At 33.5% G+C, this 6,437-nt stretch overlaps 1 non-coding gene across 1 annotated transcript; it reads left to right on the top strand.

Annotated features, from left to right (window-relative positions):
* The first annotated feature begins 1,145 nt into the window (after window positions 1-1,145).
* On the top strand, window positions 1,146-1,252 carry LOC128284471 (small nucleolar RNA R71). The gene has a single exon (XR_008274896.1). It is a non-coding gene; the product is annotated as a small nucleolar RNA R71 (small nucleolar RNA).
* Window positions 1,253-6,437: the final 5,185 nt, after the last annotated feature.

Below are 6,437 nucleotides of genomic sequence, written 5' to 3'. Positions count from 1 at the left end.
AACATCTAAACTACCAAGTAAGCAAGGAATTGTAAAACTCCCTGGATCTTTCAATTTGTTGGGTAGTTTATTCTGTAGAATAGCTGAGCAAACTGCGTTTAGCTTCACATGTGAAGCCTTCTCCAACTTCCGCTTATTTGCTAAAAGCTCCTTTAAAAATTTCATTGTGCTTGGCATCTGCAACAGAGCTTCAATAAATGGTAAGTTAAAATGTAATTTTTTTAAGAGTTTAAGGAATTTACCGAATTGTTCATCTGAACGGTCTTTCCTTGTAGCATTAGGGTATGGCACACGAGGTTTGTATTCTGTACTTACCGGTTTTTGCTCATTGTGGTTTACCTCACTTTTACTTTTGCTTATCTCAGTTTTTTACCTTGGTTCTGGTTCAGGTGTGACTAACCCTTCCTCATCTTGACTAGTAATCATGTTGAGTTGCTCCCTTGGGTAAGATTCTGTATTGCTTGGCAAGCTACCTTGTGGTCGTTCAGAAATCAACTTGGCAAGCTGTCCAATTTGAGTTTCGAGCCCTTGGATCTATGCTTGTTGATTTTTGAGTGCTGTCTCAGTATTCTGAAAACAAGTTTCTGACATCGAGATGAATTTGGTTAGCATCTCCTCAAGGTTTGGCTTCTTTTCTTGCTGGTAAGGTGGTTGTTGAAAGCCCGGAGGATGTTGTGGCCTTTGATTTCCTTGACCGTCTCACGAGAAATTAGGATGGTTCCTCTAACCTGCATTATAAGTGTTACTATATGGGTTATTTTGGGATCTAGAGTTATTGTTACCCACATATTGGACTTGTTCCTCCTCGATGCTAGGGTTGAAGGGTTGATATTCTGTGCATGCTCTTCCTCCATTCGAATCGCACCTCATCACTGGATGTGCTTGAGTAGAACCACACAAACCGTCAATCTTTTTATTTAAGAGTTCTACTTGGTTAGATAGTACAGTAACCGCGTCGAGGTTGAAAACACCAACTACTTTCGTTGGCTTTGTTCTCATAACTTGCCACTGATAGTTATTTAGTGACATTTCCTCAATAAATTCGTAAGCCACCTCAGGTGTTTTATTATTGATAGTTCCTCCAGCGGCTGCATCAATCATTTGCCGAGTCGAAGGATAACGTTTGAACCTGTAGCCAAAGCGGTAACCCATGATGAGAGCATCTTTGCAAAAGGTCCTTATATTTCTCCCATGCATCGTAGAGTGTTTCTAAATCCATCAGCACAAAAGAAGAGATATCATTACGTAATTTGGCTGTTTTAGAAGGTGGAAAAAATTTTAATAAAAATTTTTCGGTCATTTATTCCCACGTAGTGATTCACCCTCGTGGTAACGAGTTCAACCATTGTTTAGCCTTATTCCTTAATGAAAAAGGAAACAACCGAAGACGTATGGCATCATCAGAAATGCCATTGATTTTAAATGTATCACAAAATTCTAGGAAATTTGCCAAGTGAGTGTTGGGATCCTCGTCCTGCAAACCATCAAACTGAACAAACTGTTGTATCATTTGAATTTTGTTAGGTTTCAGTTTAAAATTGTTTGCAGAAATAGCAGGTCTAACTATACTTGAGTCAGTTCCTATTAATTTAGGTTTAGCATAATCATACAAAGTGCGCAGAGCAGGATTTTGATTAAGAGCAATTGCAGGAGATAGCGGATTTTCTTGGTTTTTAGCCATCTCCTCAATTAGGGTTTGAATATCGTCATCTTGCTCGTTCTCTGTGTATCTTAAGCTTTGCCTTATTTCTGTTTGGTTTCTGCAAACTGTGCGATCGATCTCACTGTCAAAAAGTGTAACGACCCAAAATCCGTGGGCACCAAAAAAGTGTGTTATCAGGCCTCCGTCTTAGTGAAATAAGTTCGAAAATAATTATTAAAAATATTTATGAGTCTAGTAGTGTGTTTAATTAGGTTTTAATTAAGTAAATTTAGCTTAATTTAGAGTAATTAGTAAAAAGGATTAAATTGAATAAGGGTAAAAGTTTAATTATAGATTAAAGAAAATTAGAAGGACTTAAGAGGAAATTAAACCATTTCCTATAGCTGAGGCGGTTTAATGTGGAAAATATCAAAGATTTTATTAATTAAAAATATATATATTTATTTAATAATTAAGTATATTAACGTGGAAAATATCAAAGATTTTATTGATTAAAAAATATATGTTTATTTAATAATTAAGTATATTATATTATATTATTATATATATAAAAGAAACAAATAAGTTAAAAGAAAAGGAAATGAAAACGAAAACGAAAACAGAGAAGAAACAGGGGAGAAAGAAGAAAGAAAAGGGAAAATAGGGTTTATGAAGCTTGGAGTTAATTGGTAAGCTCAATCAAGTCCTTTTCTCATAATTTTGATATTTTAGAAGTCTTAAAATAAGTTTTTGATGAAATTAAGTTGTTAGTTTGGAAGTTCTTAGGTTTTTAAACAAAGTTCATGTTGAATAAAATGATGAAATAGGGGTTTAATTGAATGAAATTCAAGTTAGAATAGATATAAGGATTGAATTGCAAAGTAAGCTATAAGTTTTGTGTTTTAGGGACTAAATTGAGGAAAATTCGGAATTAAGAAAATATGTTGAAAATTTAATAGTTAAATTTTAGTTTAAATGAAATTTGAATAGGAATAAGGTGTGAATTGGTGTTATAAATTTGGTTATTAACATTTTACATAAAAACAGTTTTGGGAAGTAGCAATGGTCTGACTTTGAAAATTCACTAAAAATTTTATAAATTGAACTAGAGGATGAACAAAATATGGAATTAAAGCTTATTGAGTCTAGTTTCTTATAGTAGAAACAGTGTAAGCAATTAATTGATGAATCAAGAGATATTTGAAATTTTGTAATACTGGTTCGGGGTGATTTCGAGATGCCCTATTTTAACTTTGGAAAATCATTAAAAATTGTAAAAAAATTATTATGGAGTGTAAGTTCTGTACAATGAGATAATTTATTTTTAGTAGAGAGAGGTCAGAACTGTCAAATGAAATAACAGGGGAGTATTTAACGAATAAACTGTATTAAATGGCTAGACCAAAAATTCGGAAATTTTATGGTTAGAAGATATATGAGTCTAGTTTTAATGAAAATTTACGGATATTAATTTGGAGTTTCAGTAGCTCAAGATATAAATAATTTAGTAACAATGACTCAAGTAGACAGACTTAATGGTGAAATTATATATATATACATTAAAATGGTTAAATTTGCATGTTTAGGCTCATGAATTAAATTGAATCATGTTGTATTGATGATTATAAATTATTATTTTCAGTAGCCAACAAAGAACCCAAGCATCGAGATCGAAAGGAAAGGAGAAAGTCATTGAGGACTAAAACGGAGAATTATGGTGTGTATTACTATAATTCAATTTTAATTATTATTGATTGCTGAAATTTTAATTGTTATGTATGGTAAATAAGACTTGAGGTAAGTATGTGAAATTGAAATTAGAAAAAGTAAAATAATACCCTATTAACTCGTCGACTAGATTCGATACAAATGGCATGCCATTGGATTTGTGATGTGATGAAGAGATTGTAGTTCTAGAGAAGATGTTTCATTATTATATACTTGGTTTATCCGAATAGGCATTTAATGCCTTATTGGTGTGTTTGGGAGGATATATTATACCGGTGTGTTATGGAGGATTTACAATATTCCGGTGTGTTTGGGTTGGATATTCGGTGTGTTTGGGTGGAAATCCGTATCTGTCATAGTCCGAGCTTTATTAATAGGGTAAATAATTGAAATGAAATTTTGAAAATGAGATTATTTGTTAATAGGGTAAATAATTGATGTTTGTAATTTATTAATGTTAAATAGTCTTGGATTATAGTAATACCATCGAGTATATCCATACTCGTGTCACGGTTGTTTCCGTCATGCAGGATAGTGGAAGTCAAGTGTCCCTACCAAAGATCCGAACAATCCCGACTCCAACACAAACTTGGTGATATATATTTTCTTTTGGGTAAAGGTGGCATGTACATAGGTGTTATTTTGTCACTTGAATATGTATATTACTTTGGGTAGTGAAGGATGAATTATAAAATTTAGATGGTTAAATGAAATGGTAAGGAAAGTACATGATATTTTGATACATGAACATCAAGTTGTTAAATGAATGAAGTTTTTAATCGATTTTGAATGATGCTATAATAGTTATTAAATTAAAATTTTGTTAATAATATAAATATTAGTATATGAATGTGAAATATTGGTGTTGGTTGTTTTGGTTTGAATTTGCAGGAGGTTTAGGTAAAAATAAGCGAAATGTCAGAAATTTTTATAAAAAATTTGGAATACTCGAACAAGTCCCGTTCTACTTTTAATACGTGTTTGAACTTCGAGAGTTCAAGATAGGGACTTAATTATTATATTATACTATGAAAGTTATATTAATTGTAAATTATTCGTAAGTTGTCTGATATGTCCGGTAATGCTTCATAACCTCGTTCCGGTAACGGTTTGGGGTTAGGGAGTGTTACAAAAAGTAATGGTCCTGACGGGTTTCTTCTAGTCATAAACTATAAAAAAACCTGCCAGAAGAAAATAAATGAAGAATTAGAAAAGAAAATAAAAATTTAAATTGCAATAAAAGTAAAATGGCCGATGCGTGATATTCGTGACAAGTTTTAAATATTTATAATGAATCGTTCTTTAAACTAACTATTATCCCGATGAAGGCAAGTGTACCTATCAAACAGTAGTATAGTTTTAGCAAGATTGGATTGTCGAACCCAAAAAGAACTAAAAGTACTAGTAATGACTATCTTTTTATTATCTAGCCTAAGAATAGTGGGTTTTGTTTTAACTAACTAATTAACTAAACTAAGAAATCACAGAAAATAGAATTGGGGAATTACTTTTTGGAAAAACGATTGAATCAAGACAATACCTAAGGAAAAATCCACCTAGACTTCACTTTTTATTTGACTCTGAATCGGACATTTTATTCATTTGACTTGATCCATAGAAATCCCTAAGTTATATTATTATCCCTCTCGAGACTAACAACGTCTAACCCTAGGTTTAACAATTGAAATCTCTTTCTAATTAACTCCCAGGGTTGCATTAACTCGATCTATGGATCCCCTTATTAGGTTTCACCTTAATCCGGCAAAATCTTGTCACCCTATCTCTAGGTGCGCAATCAACTCCGTTTAATTATGACAAATGTACTCTTAGACAGGGTCTATTCCTCCTCTGAATAAGAGCTTAACTTTAATCAATATCCTGGAATATCAAGACAAGAATTAAGAACACATAATTAAGAACAAGCCAAATATTTATCATACAATTCAGATAATAATAACAAGATCTGTCTTAGGTTTCATTCATCTTAGGTATTTAGGGGTTTTAGTTCATAACTAAAAAGGTAAACATCTTAGAAGAATAATGAATACAAAACATAAAGAAAAACCCAAAACTCCTGAAGGGAAATTGAGGGGAGATCTTTAGTTTTGATGATGAATCTGACTTCTGAGATGGATCAATTGGCTTTCTTTGAGCAGTTCCCTACCTCCTTCCCTGTGCTTCCCTTTTTCCTCCTCCTCTAAGGTGTATTTATAGGCTTTGGAATGCCTAAGAACCCTCAAAATTGGCCTTTTCCGAATTGGACTAAACTTGGGCTCAGCAGGGACAGGCTAGTCTGACACGCCCGTGTGTGATTACTTCAGGCCGTGGTCAAGCTTGTTAAATAGGCACGGGCATGTGGTCCATTTGTGTGAGTCGTGCTTTGATTCTGCCAAATTGACACGGCCGTGTGGCCTACCCGTGTGAGGAGGTCCAGGCCGTGTTGATTTCGTACGTTGGCGAATTTTCTCCATTTTTGGCCTGTTTCTCGTTCCTTTCACTCTCCTATGCTCACTTAAGTATAAAACTTGAAATTAAGGCATTAGGAGCCTCGAATTCACCAATTTTAAGGAAAAATCATCCATAAAATGTGCTAAGCATGGGATAAAAATATGAATAAATTACGGTTTATCAGGGACACGGGCGTGTCCCAAGGTGCTTAGGCCATGTGAGCCACATGGACCACTAGCATGACCATGTCGAAATGGTCACACAGGCGTGTTACCCTTTCACACGGGCCTGTGCCCTATTTTAAGGTAAATTTCTTAAGGTTCGTTTAAGGACCCAGAATGGTTTCGATTAGTTTTTAACGGTCGATTTGGGGCTCCTAGGCCCATAATAAGAAGTTTAAGGTAGAAATTGAAAAATTTTTAATTTGGACCAAGTCTCTATGACTTGAGGTGTAATACCCCGAAAATTTTTGTAGTAAGATATTATCCTCGATATAGTAAAATAAGAAAATAAAGTGACAAAAAGGAAAATTTTGAGTTGTGTCAACCTTGGGAAGTATATTATGATATATTAATGCAAGAAAGGACTAAATTATAAAGATGAGAAAAGTCTTGTTGCA

The sequence above is a fragment of the Gossypium arboreum genome, chromosome 11 (genome assembly GCF_025698485.1).
Source record: "Gossypium arboreum isolate Shixiya-1 chromosome 11, ASM2569848v2, whole genome shotgun sequence".
In the NCBI taxonomy this organism is placed as follows: domain Eukaryota; kingdom Viridiplantae; phylum Streptophyta; class Magnoliopsida; order Malvales; family Malvaceae; genus Gossypium; species Gossypium arboreum.
Note: the sequence above shows the minus strand (reverse complement) of the source record. Positions and strands in the feature narration are given on the sequence as shown.